Source organism: Mustela erminea, chromosome 8 (assembly GCF_009829155.1).
Source record: "Mustela erminea isolate mMusErm1 chromosome 8, mMusErm1.Pri, whole genome shotgun sequence".
Classification (NCBI taxonomy): Eukaryota; Metazoa; Chordata; class Mammalia; order Carnivora; family Mustelidae; genus Mustela; species Mustela erminea.
In genome coordinates, this window is record NC_045621.1 from 29,773,436 (window position 1) to 29,795,648 (window position 22,213).

Sequence of the window (22,213 nt, forward strand, 5' to 3'; positions counted from 1 at the left end):
AGATCCTGAGAAAGTTATGAAATTTCTTGAGTCTTGCTTTCAGCATCTTTAAAATGGGTCAATAATATCTAGTAGCCATATGGTGAAGATCACACAAGATTATGTACGGAGAGCTACTAAGTACTGCACTTGGCCCATAGGTGGTGCTAAGTTTGTAGGCACCACTACTGTTACCAGAGGGAGTTAGGTATACAGATTTTCAGAGGGAAGGAAGGGTAATAAGGAGTGAATACTGGCTAACCAATATATCTAAGCACATTTAAACCATTTCTTGCCATTCTTTGGCTTTCTACCTCATGCTCTTGGTAGTTAACTAATTTAGAAGTGGCAATGAAATGAAAATCTGTGTGTGCTCCAGTTTTTTTCTTTCCCTGTAAAGTTTTAAGGGTAGACTACAATTGCAACCTAGGATTTGCCCTATTTGAACAGGCAACCCAGCACTTAGAAATGTGGGTGTTAGGAATATATTTGGAAAAGTGGAAAGGCAGAGCGTTGAACCAGATTCACTGGCTTCCTAGCTGCTCAGTGGGTGCTCACTTGCATTTGGTCTGTATTATATGGCCAACACCTTTAGGCATCTGGTCCCTGCATCCTTTGTTTCTTGACTTTGGTCATCACCTGAAGTCCTCGTAGGTGATGGTTATAATTTGGAAATGCATTAGAAGTCATTTAGTCAATGAATTTTCAAATTGTTTCATGAAGACAGTAGAACACTCTCTTTAAACAAAAATCTTAAGAGGAAATGTAAATGAATAAAAGAGATAAAAATGGTAATTGTTCTGGTTTGAGGCCAGAGTAGAGGGGTTGGGGGGCTTTGCATTCATCCCTTGTTTCATCCCCCTGCTGTTTCTAAGAATAATAGTTAGAAAATCATTAATTCTAGTTTGATCTTCTCTGGAAATAAATTCTGAGAGGATAATTGATCTGCTCAAGGTCACATAGTTAATTAATGGAATAGCAAGTCTGGGACACAGGTGTACTTACTTGAGGAGCTGTACAAGGATCATAGTATTTGCAGGGCTTTTGTTGGATTGTAACATCAGAGAAGTTTGTCCTTTATCCACTGTGTTCCTGCTTCCCGTGGCCCTGTTATATATATAGTCTCTGGTCAATGCTTTTGATGTAGCAGAAGGTACGTATGGTTTACAAGTGTAAATACAGGTGTGGAGGATGAATGCAAGTATCGAATATGGCATGACACGGAGTAGGGGTCATCAAGACTTTTATTCAGAGACTTCTTTATTTTAGATGCCTCTGTTTATCAGCTCAATGTCTATGTGTACCCAACTTGGGATTTAAAACTGTTTTAGCCTTTTGATTCTCCAGGACCTCTTTAGCCTTTCTATGGTTCCTGCTTGCTTTTATGTCTGCCATAAAGGTGGCTGGTGGACTCCTGACACCTGGGAAGGCTCTATCTTTTGCCGGACTCTTCAGATTCGAGGCCTAACAGGCTCATCTGTGGGGAGGCAAGTTCAGGAGTCTGTGCTAACTGAAAGTGCTCATTCCGTGTTGCAGTGTAAAACCGACAAGCTCCAGACAAAACAAACGAGACTGGATTGGGCCTCTTACAAAGTAGAAAGTTGTAGACAGTCTAGAGCATAAAGCTAAGCGAATGGAAAGAACAATTAAAAATTACCCGCAATTTCTCATAAGTCAACATTGTTATCCTTTTGCTGTTTCTTGTTTTTACTTTGTCTCTTCCTTTTGTTTTTCTTTTTAAAAATGAACACAACTTTAATTTATTCAAAAGGTTTCCTACTGTAAACAATTTGATTTTCATGATTTTTACCTTTTATAAACGATGCTGGGAGAGCCCCCGTAGCTGAGCCTTTGCCTACTTCCCATGAATATACTGCTGAGTGTTTGCTCTTTGGCTCATTGGGTATGTGTAATTTTAAGGTTTTTGATATCTATTGTCTATTACGTAATTTTGATCTTTTTTTGAAAGGTGTGGTTCATTTAATTCTATTAGACACTCTTTTTAACCAATTACTAATGCTCTAAGTAATCCTTCTGTTTTATGACATAAACTGCTGTTCTGATCATAACTTCAAAAAATCAAGTGACATATTGTTTCAGTATGATCATAAATATGTCTTTCAAACACAGGCAATGGGAAAATTGCAACAATTTGAATTATAAAAGCTTCAGGCCCCCCTGCACCCTTCTTCTTGTTGTTTTATTTTTGTTCCAGTGTTGCAATTACTGAACACTTGCTCTATGAGCTGGAAGCTTTGCTGAGTACTCTATAGTCACTTGATTTAATCCTCAAAATAGCCAAAAATTTCTGTTTGACAGATAAGGAAACTGAGATCCATCATTGTTGCACCTTGCCAAATGTCAAACAACTAAGAAGACTGGCAGAATAGTGGTCCCTGAAGGTGTCTGTGTCCTTATCCTAGGAACCTGTGAATATGTGGCACAGGGAGATTTAGCATATATGATTAAATTAAGGGTTTTGAGATGGAGGAGGTTATTCTGACTCATCTGGGTGGGTTTAATGTAATCACAGAGGTCCTTACAACTATAAGAGGGAAGCAGAAGGGTCAGAGTCCAAGGAGGTGGTGTGATTTTGGAAACAGAGAACAGAGAGATGGAATTATGGAAAGGGCCATGAGCCAAGGCAGACAGGTGGCACCCTGAAGTAGGAAAGGCAAAGAAGCATTCCCCTTTAGAACCTCCAGAAGGAGAAGTGAAGTCACTTTCCTGGGATCCCGGAGCCACTGCAGGTGATTCCAAAGCCTTTCTCCTTTTCTTTTCAACACGCTGCCTTCCCAGGCCATTACAACGCTTTATGGAGAACCAAGGATGGTTTAAGCTGCTGCTTAAAACAGAGTTCTAAACTGTTTGGGTAAAACTAGTTTGGATAGAAAGACTTTGCTACCCGCACCTGTTGAAGTTGATCTATTCCTTAGAAATGGTGTTGTCAGCGGCAGTGGGTACACAACCCTCAGGCTAGCTTGTTGGAGTGACAAGTGGATAAGATTGGCTGGCATTCTGTGTCTTCCTGGCTGATTTTAATTGTTCTTTTGGCTGGAGTGAATGCAGCTTTTGTTTCAGAATTGATCATGAGAGACTTCTATTGCCCCTCTTATCTCCATGAGAGATATATCTACATTTTTTTTATTCCATTACATACACATCTGTGGTTACTCACTCTCTTATTTTTCTAAATGTAATTATCCAGCTAGGCTAAATTATGGAAAAGAAATTACAAAAATCTTTTCCTGCCAACAATCTGAATCTAGCCAGTACATTCTTGGTGGTTTGAATGTCGGGTATAGTTTCACTTTATTCTCCTTCTCCTTTGGCCCGCCCCCACAAACTTTTAAAACTCCAGCATACACTTCTTTTTAGTGGGACTGACATTTCTTAAGGTGGTTCCTTGAGCAGAGCACTATTGCCAAGTGATACATCCATCCATCGTTGGTAGGAGTAGGCATGTTTTAACTTGCATATTAATTTTGAGCCATTGTCATCCAGAAAACAAAGGTGCCCACAGTAGCTTTTATATATTATGAGTATATGCACAGAATGAAATCATATTTAAAAATCTTAACTGGGATTCAGAATGTGGTATTCACTGGCCTACGTCACACATAATCAATCTATTTTTAGTAAAAATAATTGAAACAGTTCTTAAGAAAGTTGGCTTAACCGACAAAGGGGTTTAAGGAGCAGCATTGCAATTAAAGAAAAAGAGACGCTAAGTTGTGTTTGGTTATTCAGTTTTGTTTGGTTACAGACCCTGCTCATCCTTCATTGGCAGGCATGTTACCTGGTCTTCTTGAAGAGTAACTGACATCGACTGGTAATCTGTGGGATTACTTTGCACCAGAAATGTTTCTCCCCTGATTAGACAGCGCGGAAACTCTTGCAGAAGTCCACAAGGTAAATACAAGGATGTTTGCTGCTTGCTGTTTGTGGTAGCAAGTGTTGGAAGTCGTCTGGATTTCTACTGCTCTAGGAATGGCTTTGTGAAATATGTTCTATGCCAATGTTGGAACATAACAGTCAGAAGTACGGTGTTTGCTATGTTCCCATATAGCATCATGGAGGCCTCAAAAATAATTTTGGGTGGAAAAAAAACAACAAATTGGGAAGTGCATGGTCTAAAGGAAAGCACACTCAATACCAAGGAAAAGACTTCATTATTCACTCGCTCTTCAAAAAGAAGCAGCTGCCGGAGCCAGCTGGCCTGGCGTGGGATCGCAGCTCTTCTAGCTCTGTGCTTTCCTTTTTAGCTTGGTGACTGATCAGATCATTCAACCTTTCTCTGCTCTGTGTCGTGAACTCTAGACTGAGCTTCATACTACTACTGTCTTCATAGGGCTTCATGAAGCTTCAGTGAGTTAATATAGGCAATGTGCTTAGAACAGTGCCTGGCCCCTAGTAAGTATCATACTATTAAGAGTTATTGTTATTCATCTAGTTAACTAACATTTGTTAGATATTAAATATAAAGTGTTCTGAGCAGTATGCAGTGTTTCTATCATCCAAACTGGAGGGGAGGAATCAGGAAAACTGAAAGGTAGATAGAGAGCTAGTAACTAAGCGCATGTAAGGTTCTCCAGATTTTGGGATCATTACTAACTAGTGAGGTATTAAATCAAATGCTGTTAGAAACTTACCTTCGATTACATGGATAAATTTAACACTAAGCACAATATACAGCTTCTGAGTTGAACCTTACTAGCTGGGTGGAGTGTATGGCAAAATATTTCTTTGGGTTTCATAGAAAACTGTATTTTCTAGAAAAGCTGTCCATTGCTGTATTTTCTAGAAAAGTTGTCCAATTCTGTATGGTGGCTGTATCCACACACCTGGTTCTCTGAAGCCCAAGCTTATTTGTCACTGCAACTTGGTTTCCAGGGGACTTTGTTACTGGAGGAAGGTGTGCACAGAGAGGCAGAAGTGATTGGTTGAGGAGCCCCAGGAAAACTGGAGAGGAGTGTCCTAATCTTGGACTCTGTCTCACACCCCAAAGAAGGTTTTATGGACCTTAATTAGTAATGGTCTAAAGAGGTTGAAATATTTTTTACTCGGATGCAGGGAACTGCAGAGGGACCCTCTCTTGTATTTTCAGTCTGCATAGTCTCTCTTTTAGGCCTGGTGAGAAAGGTTCACTCCGTCCTGCTCCCCCAGAGGGCCAGCTGTGGCATTCTACACAAGCAAATCTTAGCGGTAAAGGGGACCTCTATTCACACTGCAGAGGGTCCTTCTGTCTCCTTCCCAGTTTCTGGGAGTGGCTGGCTTTAAAATGTAACTGGGAGTTAGTTTGGCTCCATTCCAACCAAATCACAATAATTAAATGTTTACTGACCTTAGTATTTTTTTTTTTTTCCTTTGCTCTAAACCAGTAGTTTTCAGTATGGCAGCATATTAGAATTATCTGGGGAGCTTTAAAAGGTCCTGAGGCCTGGGTCCATGAAAAGAAATTCTAATTTAGATGGTCTTGGGTGGGGCCTCACATCAAGACTTTTAAACCATCTTCTGGTGATTCTAGCGGCAGAGTGTGAGAACCACTGCCTTAAACAGTGACCTGGGAGGCCCTCTCCATGAAGGAAACTTACATCCTAATTTAAAAGGGAAAAATGCCCTTGGATAAACACCCCTGAGTGTGGGTATGTAGTATAGAGAACCATCCTCCAAGAGCCCCACGTCAACCCTCTGAAAGCTGCTATGAACGTTGGCAATTTTTACAAAGCTCAGTATTTCCATGCCTTGGGACAGAGGCGACAGGGTGAATGACTATTGGGGTTCTTTTTGAGATACAAACAACAGTAACAAAACCTGAATCCTAGGAAAGTCTAGCCAGCTCCAAATTGCATGATTTGTTCTTTCCACTAAAACTCTGTTCAGAAAAGTTCTTTTTTTAAAGATTTTGTTTTTATTTATTTATTTATTTTTAAATTAAATTAAATTTTTTTTTTCCAGGGTTCCAAGATTCATTGTTTATGCACCACACCCAGTGCTCCATGCAATACGTGCTCTTCATAATACCTACCACCAGGCTCACCCCCTCAAAAAAACCTTCAGTTTGTTTCTCAGAATCCACAGTCTCTCATGGTTTTTCTCCCCCTCTGATTTCCCCCAACTCCTCTTCTCCATCTCCCAGTGTCTTCCGTGTTATTCCTAATGCTGCACAAGTAAGCAAAGTCATATGATAATTGATTCTCTCTGCCTGACTTATTTCACTCAGCATAATCTCCTCCAGTCCCATCCATGTTGATACAAAAATTGGGTATTCATCCTTTCTGAGGGAGGCATAACACTCCATTGTATATATGGACCATATCTTCTTTATCCCTTGAAGGGCATCTTGGTTCTTTCCACAGTTTGGTGTATTTACTTGATAGAGAGAGAGGGGGAGAGAGAAAGCACAAGCAGGGGGAGCAGCAGAGGGAGAGGGACAAACAGACTTCCCATTGAGCAGGGAGCCTGATGTGGGGCTCAATCCCAGGACCCTGGAATCATGACCTGAGCTGCAGGCAGATGCCCAACCGACTGAGCCACCCAGATGTCACCCTTCAGAAAAGTTCTTCAAGAAGTTTTCCCTGAGAGGGAAAAAATAGTCTTTTGCTTTTTGTGAGCAGATATAAATTACAATGAGTGTAAAATTATACATAGATGTATATACATATGCATAGAGATCTTCCTCAACTTACAATGTGGTTGCATCCCAATAAACCCACTGTCAGTTGAAAATATTTTAAGTCAAAATGATTTAATACACTTAGATTTCCAAACAGCCTAGCCTAGCCCACCTTAAATATGCTTTGAACACTTATGTTAGCCTATAGTTGGGCAAAGCCATTCAACACAAAGCCTGCTTTGCAGTAGTGTTGACTATGTCATGTAGTTTCTTGAATTCTGTACTGAAAGGGAAAAAAAACATTGCGGTTGTTTGGGTATGGGTTGGTTGTCATTGGTATCTTTGTTTATCGCTGTGATAAGGTGATGTGTGGCTGACTGGGGACTGTGGCTGGCTGCCAGCACTGAGAGGATCCTGTGGTGTATCACTAGCCTGGGAAATGATCAAAATTCAATATTCAAAGTACGGTGTTTACTGAATACATATTGCTTTTTCATTATAGTAAAGTTGAAAAATTTTAAGTCAAGGCTTCATTAAGTCAGGGACCACCTGTATACACACACACACACACACACACACGCACACCCTAAGCAGACACCAGGAACAAGGGCCTGAAATGGGTGGGGAGCAAATATGTTCCTATTTACACCTTGCAATACATATTTTCAAGGGAAGGAAGTGGAAAAAGGGGATTGCTGTATCTGTTGAAGGCGAAGGCATGGAGGTGGTTAAAAACCTGCTGGGGGATCCTCATAGGTTCTGATGAACTGTAGCAAGCAGTTCAGTTGATGTAGATTTCATTTAGCAAATTACCTTCCTTTTATTGTTTTTATTTTCTTGATTTGGCATATTCAGATACAGCTCCATCTGCCAAAGGTCACAGATCTACCCAGGCACCAGCAAGACTTTCCCTTGAGGAGCTGAGTTATTGATGTGCTCTGTGGGGGGTGCCCTGCCTCTGATGTTGCAAAGTCAATTAGTGGAACTAACACCAGCATCACTGTTTTGTCATTCTGCAGCCCACGATTACTGCTACAACTTCCAAAGGTTATGTGGGGGGGCCTCCCCGGATCCTGGTGGCCCTGTGTGGTGTCTAATACCCGTCTTGCCTAAGGGTACACCCCAGGAAATCCAGATATGTAGGAGGGAGAGTCTTTGTGCCCCAGTACATGTTGTTTACACACTTCCCAGCATTATCCAGACTTGTAACTTAGAGATGCTTACCAGAATGTGTAACCAAGTAAATATTACGGACTGTAATGTGTAACCAAGTAACTATTATGGACTGTGGATGTTAGCATCACTAAATAGATCTGTACTGGCAGGATGATCTTTTTTTATTATTGTTTATTTTGTTTTTGATACAAGGACGTTTGAAAAAAAAATCAGGGTACATGCTCTGGTGTGAGCATATATACTGTTTGAGACATGGGACTCACTCTCTGAAGCCAGAAAGGTTTCATGTACTCTGAAATGCATGTTCTTCCCATCTGCATAAACTTATTTCCTCCTAAATATTATGACTATACTTTTGATAGCTTTCAAAAATAAATGATAATTCCCTGATCCATGCATAGATTATTATTCAGCATATTATCTAATGGCTTAATTTCATTTTTAATGAAACAAATTATTAAAACAGAACAACACTTGTTCTTTCAAACACAGATCGGTTTTGTGTTTAAGATAAAATACCATTTGGAGCAAGCTTTCATAAAATGGCTTATTTGTGAAATACTTGAAATATTACTATGTCTGGTCTAGTTCATCTTTTTAAAAAGCTGCCCTAGCAATGACTTCTAGGGGCTTGTGCCTGAAAGGACCAGTCTGTGGAAACCCTACATTCTGGGACTTAGTTCCACCACTATCTTGTGTCACCTGCTCATGTCTCTTTCTTTCTTTTTTTTTTTCCTACGTCAATATCTTTTACTTGTTTTCTGACTCATTTTCCTAGAGCTTTAGCTTTATGGATTGATGCTCTACCTTTCAATAGCTTCCAGCCTGGGGCTTCCCTTTCTGGCTTCTGAGCTAATTACTTCTCCCTAGAGTTAATTATTCTTTGCATGGTGAGAAAGGAAAGTGCAGCCCCTGACTGCTGTCAGCTTGGAGCTGTCTGGCTCTAACAGCTAGGCCATAGCGTTCGGTTGGGCATAAGCAATTTTGCAGAATATCAGTATCAGACGATACCACTCTCTGACCATGGATGGGGCAAGACAAAACAAAAGCGGTGCTGTAAACATGTCGGCGAACCGACAGAGCCAAGAAAACAGCCCAAACCAAAATGGCCGAACATTCCCCTTTCTGGGCTAACATGAGCGACACTTGTTTTACCAATTATAGCTTTCATGTCACTCTGACCCTTCTGTCTACCAGGAAAAAAAAAAAAAAAAGTTGAAGATACTTAATGATAGAATTTTTCCTGCTTTCTGACAGCACCCAATTCAAAACAAAACGATGCTTCCTTGAGCCTTCCTTAAAATTATCTATAAATTCATATCTTAATACAAGCTCATCGCAAAACCCTCTCCTTGAGATAGATGCCCAACCGATGGTTCTCCATACCGTGGTGTCTCTCTCTCATTGTCTCTCAGTGAGCCAACAAACCTAACTCGGTTGCATATCGGTGTTTTTCTGCTGGTTTCTGGCTGGAAGGCATCAGCAATGGAAACCCCATTCCTTGAACTAGTCATTTAATGACAGCACATTTTTGACATGATCTACACAACCCCCACACAATGAATAGGAGGATGGTTGTGTTCCGTGAGCAGACCGAAGCAATCTAATCAAAGTTCTTCAACTTTCAGACTGAAATGGCAACCACGACAACAAAAAGCCATGTTGTGATTTTTGTGATTTTTTTTTTTCTCCGTGACACATCAGGCAGTTAGTGGTGGAGCCTTGATCAGCACCCAGCCCAATCTCCGCATGCCTGGTTTTGTGCCTTTTCTGCTCTACCATGCTGTTTAAAGAAGTACAACTTCCAAGTATAATGCACCTTTGAGCACTAAATTCAATTTACTATCCATCTCTACTTAATTGAATTTGGTTTCCATTCTCTCCTTAGAAAACACTTTAACCTTCAAATGCTGGGCGCTGTCCAATGCATGGCTTCCCACAAGTCACTTTTAGCTTTGATTTTAAAAGCTCCTGTGGGTACTTTTGGTGGGGCATGAATTTCTTAGGTGTGAGAATCTTATTTAGTTGCTAACTTGTCAAAGCTGCAGTGTTCTTTTCTGCCCAGATTTGGCAGTGAGCTCTACAGAACAGCTAACCAAAAGGGGGTTTTTAACTTGTTGTTGTTGTTGCTGTTGTTTTAATCTCTCACCTTCTTCAGTTAAAAGAAACCTTCAGAAAGCAAAATGCTGCAAGAAAATTTAAAAGTTCTCTGATCTGCCTTCCCTGTATCATTTTTCTCCTTGTTGAAGAACTGCTTCCTGGTGAGATAGGCTTCCCCAGACACCATTTCCCACTCCAGTCTTTTTACTCTGCTTAATTTTTTTTTTAAGTTTTTATTTAAATTCCAGTTAGTTCACACACAGAATAATATCAGTTTCAGGTACAATATAGTGATTCAGCACTTCCCTATCACACCTGGTGTTCGTTCCCTGTATTTTTTAATTTCTAAATTGTCCACATTAAAAGAGACTTCTTTAAATACACTGTAATGTTGCCATCTGGATTTATATCAGAGCCACATTGCCTCTTGAAAGGACTTCCTTAAAAAACACACATTTGAAGACACAGAATAGTTTGTTTGTTGAGATCACAAAAATAAAATTAGAGAGTTTTTAAACTAGAAAAAACTGAACCTGGCTCTCGGATAAAACTATTTTTATTATTTTCGTATTGCAAATGAACATTTTCAACCTATTTGTGACAGAAGGTAGGTAGTACTCAATATTCCATTTTTCCACTTAGCATTATATAATAAAAGTAGTCCCCTATTTTCAGATGGTTTGCATTACATGTGATTTCAAGGAGGCAGAATACGTTATTATGTTAATGTATCATAAGCTGATTTTGGACATTTAGTTGCTTCCAGTTTTTGAGTTTTTTTGTTTAGTTTGGTAGTATAGAGAAGGCCGTAGAAGATATCTTTGTGCACATGGCTCTTTGCTTTTTCTGAATTCTTTTTTTAGGTTAAGTCTCAGAGCTTGGATAATAGTGTTGCTGTTCACAGTCTGGGATAGCTCTATAACTCTGTTTATATAGCCCTGTTTTGTTTACCAAAAGATTGTAGGCCTCCATCAGTGGGTATACTAGCATCCCTGAAAGTTCATCAGAATAAAGAATTACCACAAAAAACTCTTTTGCCCCTTGATTTCAGAACTGTAAAATAACAACTCTGTTTTACTTACTTTTTTTGGGGGGAGATTTTTTTTTTTTATTTCTTTTCAGTGCTTTAGAATTCATTGTTTATGCACCACACCCAGTGCTCCATGCAATTATTTTACTTAGTTTTGTATATTTTCCATTATAACGGGAAATATTCTCCCATTATAAGGGAAAATCACCTTTCATCACGTGTTGGCTATTTTTTTATAATGGCAATTTCAGGTTTTTTGTGCTGACCTAAGGCAAATAGATTATTTAAATTTTGCTCCATCCCTAGAATTATGCACTATACTAAAGTAGACTTATTCCCAGTTGGGCAAAAGCCAGAGTTCTCTGGGATTTGGGGAAAAAAAAATTGAGGAGTGAGAAGCAGAGATTGTGCAATCTTTGTCTAATAAAGGAACAAGGATCTCTAATAGAGTTCTTTGTAACCAGAATTGTCATTTGAGATCTGTTTTGCCCTCTTAACTTCTAGGAGCATTTTATTTTTTGATCCTGTAATAATTTTGTCTTTCTGGCCTTCTTTGGCTATAATAATAATATTGGGCACTTGTCTTTTCTCTATAAGTTGGGAATAGCGTATGTGCAGTACACTATAAAGCAGATTTGGGTTTTTTAATTTGAAAAGATGCCAAAAGAAAAAGATTCTCCTCCAAGCAAGTGGAGGTAACCTTTTGTTGAAAGAGAAGTTTCATTTCCTGTGAGACGCCAACATTATATATTCTACCTATTTAGCAATATTTTGTTTTCATTGAGAAGAGTGTGATGATTCTTTTCTTATAAGACTTATCATTTTTGAAATAATATTCTCTGGAAAATGCTCTTTGTTTTCTAAATGAAAACCAAGATTATGTGGACAACGGAAGAGACTATTTAACGGTAATACTGGCTGCCTGAGATACTCTTGTCACTACTAACTATAAGCTAACTGCATGTGGTCTTTGAACTTGTTATGTAAAATATGCAACTTTATTTTCCATAGTTGGCCTCATCCTCAGTTTTGTTGATTGTGGAACCGGGAGTTTGATCTCATCAGTTCAGGATGACTCGGTCTATGGCATTTCTAATAATTTCTTTCAGGTAGTTATTTGAAAGTTCAAACGCCCACTCGGAGTCATTTTTCTTTCTTTTGAGAGATCTCCTCTCTCCTCCTTCCCAATGGCACATCGTGCAAGAAGATGTTTGCATGGGGGATGGGGAGTGTGGCATGGGGATGGTGCTGCTGCTAGGTCCTTGCTGGACTTCTCTGAGAGGTCCTCTGTGCCCTCTGATCACTGGTATCCTGTTCTAATGCCTGCTGAATGTGGCTGAACTCACATGGTTTTGGGGTACCATGTTGGCCTGTGTTGCTGAGGACCATGGTCCATGCCATGGCTTAGGTATGCTCGCGATAGACCACGTTGGCTCACCAGTCCTCCCCGACAGGGTTTGCTGAGATCTCTGGGTACCCAGATGCCAGTGCCACAGAGAACTGCCTGGATACCCATTTAACTCCATGCCTGTATCTTATCTTCTCAAAGAAGCCAGTGCTTTCTATGTGTGTGCCCTGAAAAACATGGAGAGGCCCCTTCCCTGTGAGGCTTACCCCATCCAGTCTGGGAGCTTCCACCAATTGCTCCCCACTCCAAGGTGGGATACAGAGCAAAACACCTCACCTGGCTCTGACCTCTTGCCTTTGCTCTTCTCTCTCTTCTTAGGAGCCTCTGATCAGTGTTGGGAGAGCTTTGTTTTTTTTCCTTCTTATCTGACAGGAATTACCCTTACATCACAGCTTTTACTTTCCCTGCGGGTTTATGCTCTTTCTTTTAGCAATGACAATAAGATAATTATAAGAAGGGAGAATCAGATAACTGAAAAGGGACAGATATCAGAAGACTTGTCCAAAATATCATCTTCCTTTTAAAGTTTATTATAAGAAGGAGCATAGAATAGCCAGCTGAAGATCAGAATGGATGGGGATATGAAGTAATGAATTATGTGGTATGCATTTTGGAGAAAACAGAAACTGCCCATAACATTTTAAAAGATGCTCAAAGCCTGCTTTTATAGTTGTCTCTAGGTCTATTTTAAATAGTTGGCTTTCACACATGTACACACAAAAACACACATGCACACACATGCACAGACCGTACACATGTGAAATCTGCCATTCAGTAAAACTACGAGGCATGCTCACATTATTTTTATAAGTAGGAACATTAGCCTCATTTTGACTTTTAAAAAAATTAGAATTGTCCAGCTAATGGCACACTTTCTCTGTGTCTTAAGTTCAGTCAGTTAACTGATTTCCCCATTCTCTCCATGATTGTAGGTGTGTGAAGCAATTGTAGGACGTATTGGGAGACACTACAGCATACTATAACTTACATGATGGTTTCTGTGTAGCAAGCAGTTCTAAACTCTGCAATTTACTAACTCATCAGTCCTCCCAACACCCTATGGGGTAGTGCTATGGTCTGCCTGTTTGTGTCCCCTCCAAATTCCTATGTTGAAATCTGAATCCCCAAAGATGATGGTATTAGGTGGGGGCTTTGGGGAGGGTATTTGGGCACGAAGGTGGAGCTGTCATGAATAGGATCAGTGTCCTTATAAAAGAAACACACCAAGATCCCAGTCTCTTCCACCACATGAAGATGCAGCAAGAAAGCCCCAGCTCTGAACCAGGAAGAGAGTGTTCACCAGAACACAGAACACCACCATGCTGGTGTCCTGAAGTCGAATTTACCAGCCCCAGAATTGTGAGAAGTAAGTTTCTCTTGCTTATAAGCTACCCAGCCTGTGTTTTTTTTTTTTTTGTTTGTTTGTTTTTTTGTTTGTTTGTTCTTTTGTTTGTTTGTTTTGTATTTTTAAATAGCAGCGTGAATGGACTAAGGCAGGGAGGTACACTTGCCCCCAGGTGACTCTCAGTGGCAGTGTTTTAGCTCTTCAGAAGCCTGTGAGTCTGGTACAGGCTGAACACCTGGAACCGTTTCCAGAAAAGGGAGCTGTAGACCCTCAAGTTGGATCCAGCAAGGCATTGGCTCTGAGCTCTCCCTTGCCTGTCCCAGAACACATAATGGGCAGTACAAATCAGGGCTGATGTCATCTCAAATTGGATCACATCTCTGCCCCTGCAGAGATTCTTTCTGTTGTAATGAATATTTCTCTTGATGAATAATACAGGAATTTTTTTTTTTTTCAAGTGATGGATATTTAGGATTGCTTATGGGAAATCCTTTAGAGTTTGAAATAGGACCATATGTAGGTTGGGAGGGCTAGTGAAAATGCTTCATATATTGAGATGTTGATGAATCCCTTAGTGGTCCATCACTGTGGCACCAAATTAGAGCCAGCCTGCAAAAGCACGTTATCCTTTCGGTGCTAGGGTCTCAGGAGGACCAAAATGTTTCCTCTTGATTCTCACTCAGGTGGAATTCTTTCCCAACTTATAGTACAAGCTGTTTCAAAGGAGGACTATGATATAGAAACTGGTGATTCCCAGGGATCACCTGGGCAGCACTCAAAATATTTGTTGAATAAGTGAATGGAAAACCAAACCAACCAAACAAACAAAAAAACCCCCAAAACAAAAAACCCTTTCTTAAAAAAAAATTTATTTTTTATAAACATATAATATATTTTTATCCTCGGGGGTACAGGTCTGTGAATCGCCAGGTTTACACACTTCACAGCACTCACCAAAGCACATACCCTCCCCAGTGTCCATAACCCCACCCCCCTTCTCCCAAAAAACCTTTCTTTCTAATGCTAGAACTCATTGCTCTTAACTTTTATACAGATTCCTTTTGCAGATGTTTCCACCATGCTCCCCCCTTTTTTAAGATTTTATTTATTTATTTGACAGACAGAGATCACAAGTAGGCAGAGAGGCAGGCAGAGAGAGGGGGAAGCAGGCTTCCTGCTGAGCAGAGAGCCTGATGCAGGGCTCAATCCCGGACCCCAAGATCACGACCTGAGCTGAAGGTAGAGGCTTAACCCACTGAGCCACCCAAGCGCCCCTCCACCATGCTTTCTAACAATTTGTTTACGTGTCTGTATTTCCTGAATAACCGAGTTTCCTGAGGACAGAGACTCCTGCCTTATCAGTTTCTGTCTTTATTCATTAAATCCAGCACTTTGTCAGTGCCAAACACAGAGCAGATACACCTAACGTGAGTCTGTTGATATTAGATAAAACAAGGCGTATATACTGATTTGGGACTTTGGCTGGCTTTCAGAGAAATCATCCAGTAGAGGAAGAGAAAAAAATAAATAAATAAAGGGAGCAAGGGTTAACATTCCCTAAGACTGATAAACTGAAAAGTGAACTATAAGTCTGTGTTACATTTCAAAGCAAATTGGCAAGCCACAGCACATTTCTCAAGGTCTGTGTCATTCCTCGGTGAAATCTGCAGAGGCTGCCCTAGCTCAGAGTGGTCCTTCCTTTCCCTGAGCTCGAGTGATCCTTTCTCTCCCTGAGTTCCTTGTCTCCAATGAACTGCTTTTGCTTGGGGTTGGTTTCCTGTCCCTATCCTGCTGACGGTAGTTTCAAGTGTTTTTGTTTTCTCTTTCTAGCTCCATCAGGAGCTCTTTGTGGGCTTTCTTATTAGCTCTTCCTTTCCTGTGCATCAGGGAGCCAGCCCAGCCCTCTTAGTTAACATCCATCTCTCCCATCTGGGGGGTGAGGAGGTAGGTGCTTCACAGGCAATGTCAGGCAACGGACTCCTCACCTTCCAGCACCCTCTTCCACACCATTCTGCTTGTGCCTCTGGCTCCTCTGCTTTCTTCCTGCTTTTTCTGCTCCTTCAGACTGAAGGGTCTGTAGCCTGCCCACTTTTAGTCTCCAGCTTTGCCCTAGATGAAATCCTTTAGATTCCTTTCTCCTCAAACTCTGCTCACATGCCAGTCCCGCTTCTTCCCCATTTCTCCAACCAGCCTAGTTCTCATGGCTTTGTCCAGATTCACAGCCATGGGCCCCTGGCTTGCCTTGGAGGAGAACTGGCACAAAGTTCTGCATACATATTTGTTAAGGGAAGAAACATTCTCTTCATGGCTCTTTCTCACCTCAAAAGAGCTGTTATTATTATTATTTTTTTGACTAGAGGAATGTCATCACTATTCTTAAAAAGATACACATTTCTTCCAGGTTATTTGATTTAGTCTGAAATATAGGAGAATATAGGTTACTAACATTTATACATGAGTGCAATATTTTTCTTCCTCTTTTTAAAACATGACTTGGAAAAGAGATGCACAAAGCCAGCCAGACGCCCTGGACTGTAATCTTGGACAAATCACTTAACCTTTCCGAGTTTGGTTGTTTTCTGTTAAATGAGAATGGAAACAGGGGTTGTACATATGACATAGAAGTTTTGAGAGGTTCAATTAACAGTTGTAAAAAAAAATGGGAAGCATTAAAGTATTATGCACATTAGAAGAATTATTGCTGTGACCTACGATTTAAACTGTGGGCAAGTGCTCTAAAAGGAAAATTTTTCCTCTAACCTGAGAAATATCAAAATTGAATATAACATATTTGAAATTTGCTAAGGCAGTAAACCTTTAAAGTTCTCATCACAAGAAAAAGAATTCTGTAGTTATGTATTGACATATGTTAAATAGTCTTGTTGTAGATCATTTTACCATATATACAAATATTGAGTCATTATGTTATACACTTGAAACTAATGTAATGTTGTACGTCAATTATACCTCAATAAAAAAGGGGGTACACTATAAAAAAATTGAAGGCAGTGTTTCATTACAATTAGCTAACACAGTTAAATAACCATGAACCTGAATACCCCCATTATGCCAGTCCTTACTGAATCTAAGTAAAAATATATTTTTTTAACTCAGAACAATAGGACACGTTTGAACAATTCCATACATGATGAAGGTCTGTTGACATACTCCATATCATCCAGAGAGCTAGTTTACCATAACCATTATCAACATCTTTGATAGAACAGACCAGTTTTGAGTCTTGCCTACTTCCTCCATGTTTATTTGCTGGTTTATGTCCAGGGATTTCCCCTCCTATTGAATTTATTTCACAGGGATTGTTGGTAACACACGTTTGCCATCTTCTGGAGCCCTTCATGCATTCCTCCTACTGAGAATGCCTCAGTGTCCTTTGAGGGGATGACTCATTGGGTGAAGTCACAGAGGAATGACAAATCAAAGAGTTCTTCCATCCTACAGGAGAGGCTGAGAGGTCCTCAGGGGTTTCTCCCACCAGAGCCCTCCTATTATTGCCACAGGACAGCAATGGGGACGGTGTTCTCTAAGCTCATCCACTTGGACTCTCTCTCTACTGGGACTTTGACTCTTGAACAGAATCTTGGAGAAATGGAAAGAAATGTTCAGCAGTTGTTCTTTCATTCCAGCAATGGTGGCTGGTTTAGGGCACTTTAAGCTTTCTGAGTATGCAGTCTTCTTTCCTATGCTCTGGTTCTTCAGATGGTTCACACTGTTCAGTCACTGACGCCTACAACAAAAGAACCCTAAAAGATACATTATTTCTTCCACTTAATTACACCTGCCATTTAATGCTGTGAATTGGGATTTGAATATGTCCTGAGTGTTTGTCTTATCCTCTGTCTTCCATTAGATTCTTCTACGGGGACAGGGACCATATCTTATTTTTCTTCGCATGCATACTTCTCACTCTTAAGTCCTAGATGGCGTTTACATTCCGTGAGCTTTTGTATATTGGTGGGTTATAGTCAGTTGGGGGTCTTTATGCCAGACTTGCTCATTTAAATCTTGAGAGCGATGTGCTCTCAGGAACCATGGAGAGGAAACCGGATCCACTGTTGCATCTTTGTGTGCCTCTGGGCAAGTTATTAGATCTTTTCCTTTAATTTGATTTGTTTCTTCCAAGAGGAAAATGAGATGAATAAATGGCCTCCATCAAGCACACAGTGGTAGTTTGGTGCAAAATTTAATGTGCTAACTTTGGTCATGCTTCAAGCTTCTTAGAGGTATGTTCCTTATAAATGTGACATGGTTGTAACCAGGAACATTTCTTTTTAATTTAACAGGGATTTATTTTTGAAAAAAGAATATGTTCTTCATCTTCCTTATAAACCTTTGTTAAAGTATGTACTTATTAATCTTCCCCAAGGATATGTTTCAATAAGAAGAGTGAAACTGTAGCTTGGAACACCCCCTATTTCTCCTCTGTTCTCTCTCTGTTTCTGTTTCATACACTGCATATGCTTTCACCACCCCAGACACATTCCCTTCTAAAGTCTGTTTATCTGCCCAAGATATCTTTACAGAGCACCCACCCTGTGTGAGGCACTGTACCAGGCTCCGAGAACACTGCGAATAAAAGCAGTGTCTCTGTCACTGGTGGAGATAGATAAAAATGTATTCATTCATTCATTCATTCATTCATTCAACAAATACTTACAGAGTTGACTACTTGCCAGCCACTCTTCTAGGTTCTGGGATACCATGGCAAATCTGAAACATTAACAAGTATTTTAATTCTCTGGGACAGGTGTTATAATATGAGCATGTGCAGGATTCAGCAAGAACAGCTGCCAGGGGAGCAAGGCTAGGACCAAGTCTCCAAGGCTGTCTATGATAGGACATAATAGAAATGGAGAACACAGATGAACTTGTGTGGGTGATGGGGACTGGAGTTCCATATAATTCCAGAAGAGCAGTCAGATGTGAACAGAAACAGATCATGCATGGGCCAGGAGTCTGCAGGGAGGATAAATAGATTATTTTATCAATATAAAGCACATCCTTGATAATCTGGAAAACAACAACAACAACACACATTTATCTGGTTGAAGCTCCCTACTTGAATATTTGACCCACTGCTGGGTGTAAGAAAATGTTACCTGCTTGGTTTGCAAGAGACATTTGGTATTTATTATCCAGTCTTTCTGTGGGGGCAACCATTGTAAGAATGGAAACTCCTTGCAGTAAGAGCAGCAGCTGAACAGCAGGGTATCCCTACATTTCTCTCCTAGGAAGAGAGCATTTTATTATTTCAAGATGCACGCCAAGTACTATCAGAAGGCAGAGGAGCTTGGGAGTTCCCAAAATTTCAGATGATTCACAAGCAGGCTGTTATAGACAATGACATCTTGATTTAACACTCCCCTGGCCAAGAAACAAACCTGGAAATTTAAAAGCTGTGCCTATGACTATGTTCAGGTCACTTTTGAACCATTGATACGCCATTTAGGATTTACTGGATTTTTTTTTTGAACATTCATATGTAATTCCAGGCTTAAGAATTGCTCTCTATATGATCAAATATTTATATTTTTTCAAATGTATTTATTATTTACTGTATAATCTATGAAATATTTACACTGATTTTTAAGAAAAGATATGCATTATTTACATTGCCTTGAACTTCTCTTGATGCAGGTAAAATGACAACACAGCAGGCTCTAGGACCCTCAGGTTTGTCAGTAACTATGCAGAAGGGCTGTCTCCCTCAGGAAAACACCTGGCCATAGAGTAATGTAATTAAAACCTATGCTGGGGACCACCTGGATTTCCTTGGAGCCCCTACTTCCTGTTAGTTCTTGAGTCTCAAATGGCAGGAGGGAAAGTTGGGAAAGTCCTATCAAGGTCTCCCCTCATTCTTCCAGGTTTCCAGATGCATTTTCTGTGGGACAGACAGCACCTTGATTTTCTCTCTGGGACCCAGAAATCCCCAGCTAAAGAGGGAATGATTACTTTCTAGTAAAATGGAGTAGATCCCTATATCCAACTAATCATCAAACTCAACTTGGTGATATTATTAATAATAGGTATTCTTAGACTTTGCCTTATTCAGGGAGATTCTTAATAAGCAGGTCTGAGGTGCTGCTTGTTAATCTGTATTCTTGAAAATGTGCTTATTTATTCTGGGAATCTTTAGAGGAGAATCTTACTTATATGGGTTTTTTTTTTTTTTTTTTTAATTTGAAATGGACTTGGATGACCCTCAGTCACCTGGCTGTCCAGCCCCTCTCCTCTTGTTGGCCAATGTCTGAAATTCCCTCACGGAGTCTTGGTGTATGACTTCTCATCTGCATTCAAGACTGGCTTTTGATAAGTTTGGACATTTCCAGGCCTACTATTGGCACATAATTCAGGAAAACAAAGTGGATTGTTCTCTGGGTTATATGAATTGCTCTGCTTTCTCTGTAATTGTTATGCAATTTTCTCCAGGGGAGCGGTGATTTCTTTGGGCCAAACAAAATTATTGTGTGGGTATTTGAATGCCATCGGAAATATCATTAGAGCAACAAGCAAATAGTCATTACGGATTTCACAAAATGATATTTTAATGGTCTTATCCTAAAGCCACTCCTAAATCTTCTTTCCTGCTGATAAGATCTGAGATCTATTCTTCTCTGAGTCTCATGACCTTCATCAGCCTTATTTACAGTTGCTCCTCTAGCTCTGCCATACCTGGTTTCTGGGATTTGGTATCAGCTACTCTTGATCCACATTTAAAGAAATCTGAATATTGGCTTTAGGGCTCTACTCGAGTATATATCTTATTTGTTCTTTATTTAGTTTAACATATATACACTTTAAGGACTATGTTTGGCACCTATGTTAGACGCCAAGAACATACCTGTGTAATATGTACAAACACACATACTCTGGTGCATACTCCAGTACCTGCCTCTCTGTCTACTATACACTATTGCATGATATATAATCTCAAGTGGTCTATATATTATATATAATCATGGGCTCTCTATGTGTTGAATATAACCATGTACCATAGAATAAAGAGTAATATATAACATACATAAATATTTTATATATACATAAGAGATTTTAAATATATGTAACATATGTATATAAAGTGAAGAGTGCAATCCACATAAAAGAAAGAACAGCAAACGGAAAAACTATGTGGGAAAGAGAGAAGGTGAATTGAGCCATCTCGGTGAGACAGACTGAGTAACAGCATCAACAATATGACTTTGTCATGAAGTGAAGGTCATGAAATGCCAGAAACTTGGCTAAACAATTAAATCACTTGCCTACTTTAATTATTATAACAACTCTCAGGAATGGATACTATTTTTATCCCCATTTGAGAGATGAGGAAATGGAGGTTTAGGGAATGTTAAGTCAATTTTCCAAAGTCTCAGAGCTAAACAGCCGTGGAGCCATGATCTGAACCAGAGAGTAGTATGTTGTTATAGAGGAGGGGGAAAATGTGTGCAAAAGCAAGATGGAAAAATGAGCACATGGCATATTTGTGGTACCAGGAGGAGACCGCCCAGCCTCAAGCCCTGGGGTGGTCTGCCATTAGTAGAGTGTTAAAGCTAAGTTCATTTCCCAGTTCTACGACTAGCATACGCAAATCTCCAAGACCTTTAGGGAAATAAGCATGTTTGTGGTCTTAAAAGGAATAAAATAAGATTGCTGCCCTTGGAAAATAAGTTTTGACTTTTGGAGATTTGACCTTTAGTTTTTAAACATGCTTCAAGGCATTGCTGACCTACAGGATTATGCAGAATTTACTCCCGTCACTGATTTATAGACCTCCCCATCTCCTGCCAAACCTTCATGGCAGTAAGAATAAGTACAAGTGATCGATGTAGAAATTTGGATTTGGTTTCTTTCCTTCAGGAACATCATGAAGCTTATTTGTGAATGGAAACAGATTTGAGTGATGGACACATATGGTAATTTGGAATAGTGAAAACAGCCACGTCCATCAACTTTTGAAATATTTACAGAGGCTGATGTCTACTGATGTAGTTCTAAATTAGAGTCCCTGCTGACTCAACAGGAGCGTGAGTTACCCACCCTGAATTGCTGGGCACCTGAATTACTGGCTATTTGTTCTCACACAGAGTGGAGGCAAATTGAGGGAAGAGTCAGCATAATTCAAAACAAAAAAAAGTAACATAACCCCACAAAACCCTCAAAAGGAGGCCCCCCAATTTTCCACCAAATAATTCTGAAAATTTAACTCTTAAAAAAATATGGCTATTAGATGGGAAAGGATTGACTTACACTTTAATTATTCAGTTAATAGTAATACCTAGCATTCATTTAATTCTTGCTGAATGTAAGGAATTGGACTAAGCAGGTTTCTAGGCATTTTCTCATTTAATTGTCATACCACCTTTACAAGGTTGGTGATATGTGTGAAGGTGAGGAAATTGGGACTCTTATGGAAAAGTAACTTGCTCAAAGTAACAAAGAAGTGATGAGGTTAATTTTACATGCTTCATTTTTTTTTCTTTTAAACATCAGCCTTCCAAGATAATTCACTTATTTATTAAGCTCCTACTATGGGCCAGAGACTAT

General features: G+C 39.8%; 1 long non-coding RNA gene across 1 annotated transcript in view; it reads left to right on the forward strand.

Annotated features, from left to right (window-relative positions):
• LOC116597499 overlaps positions 1-22,213 on the forward strand; it is a 46,260-nt gene that overhangs the window by 7,906 nt on the left and 16,141 nt on the right. Inside the window, exon 3 of the long non-coding RNA XR_004288642.1 lies at positions 3,770-3,891. This is a non-coding gene — a long non-coding RNA (uncharacterized LOC116597499). The remainder of the gene's footprint in view (positions 1-3,769; positions 3,892-22,213) is intronic.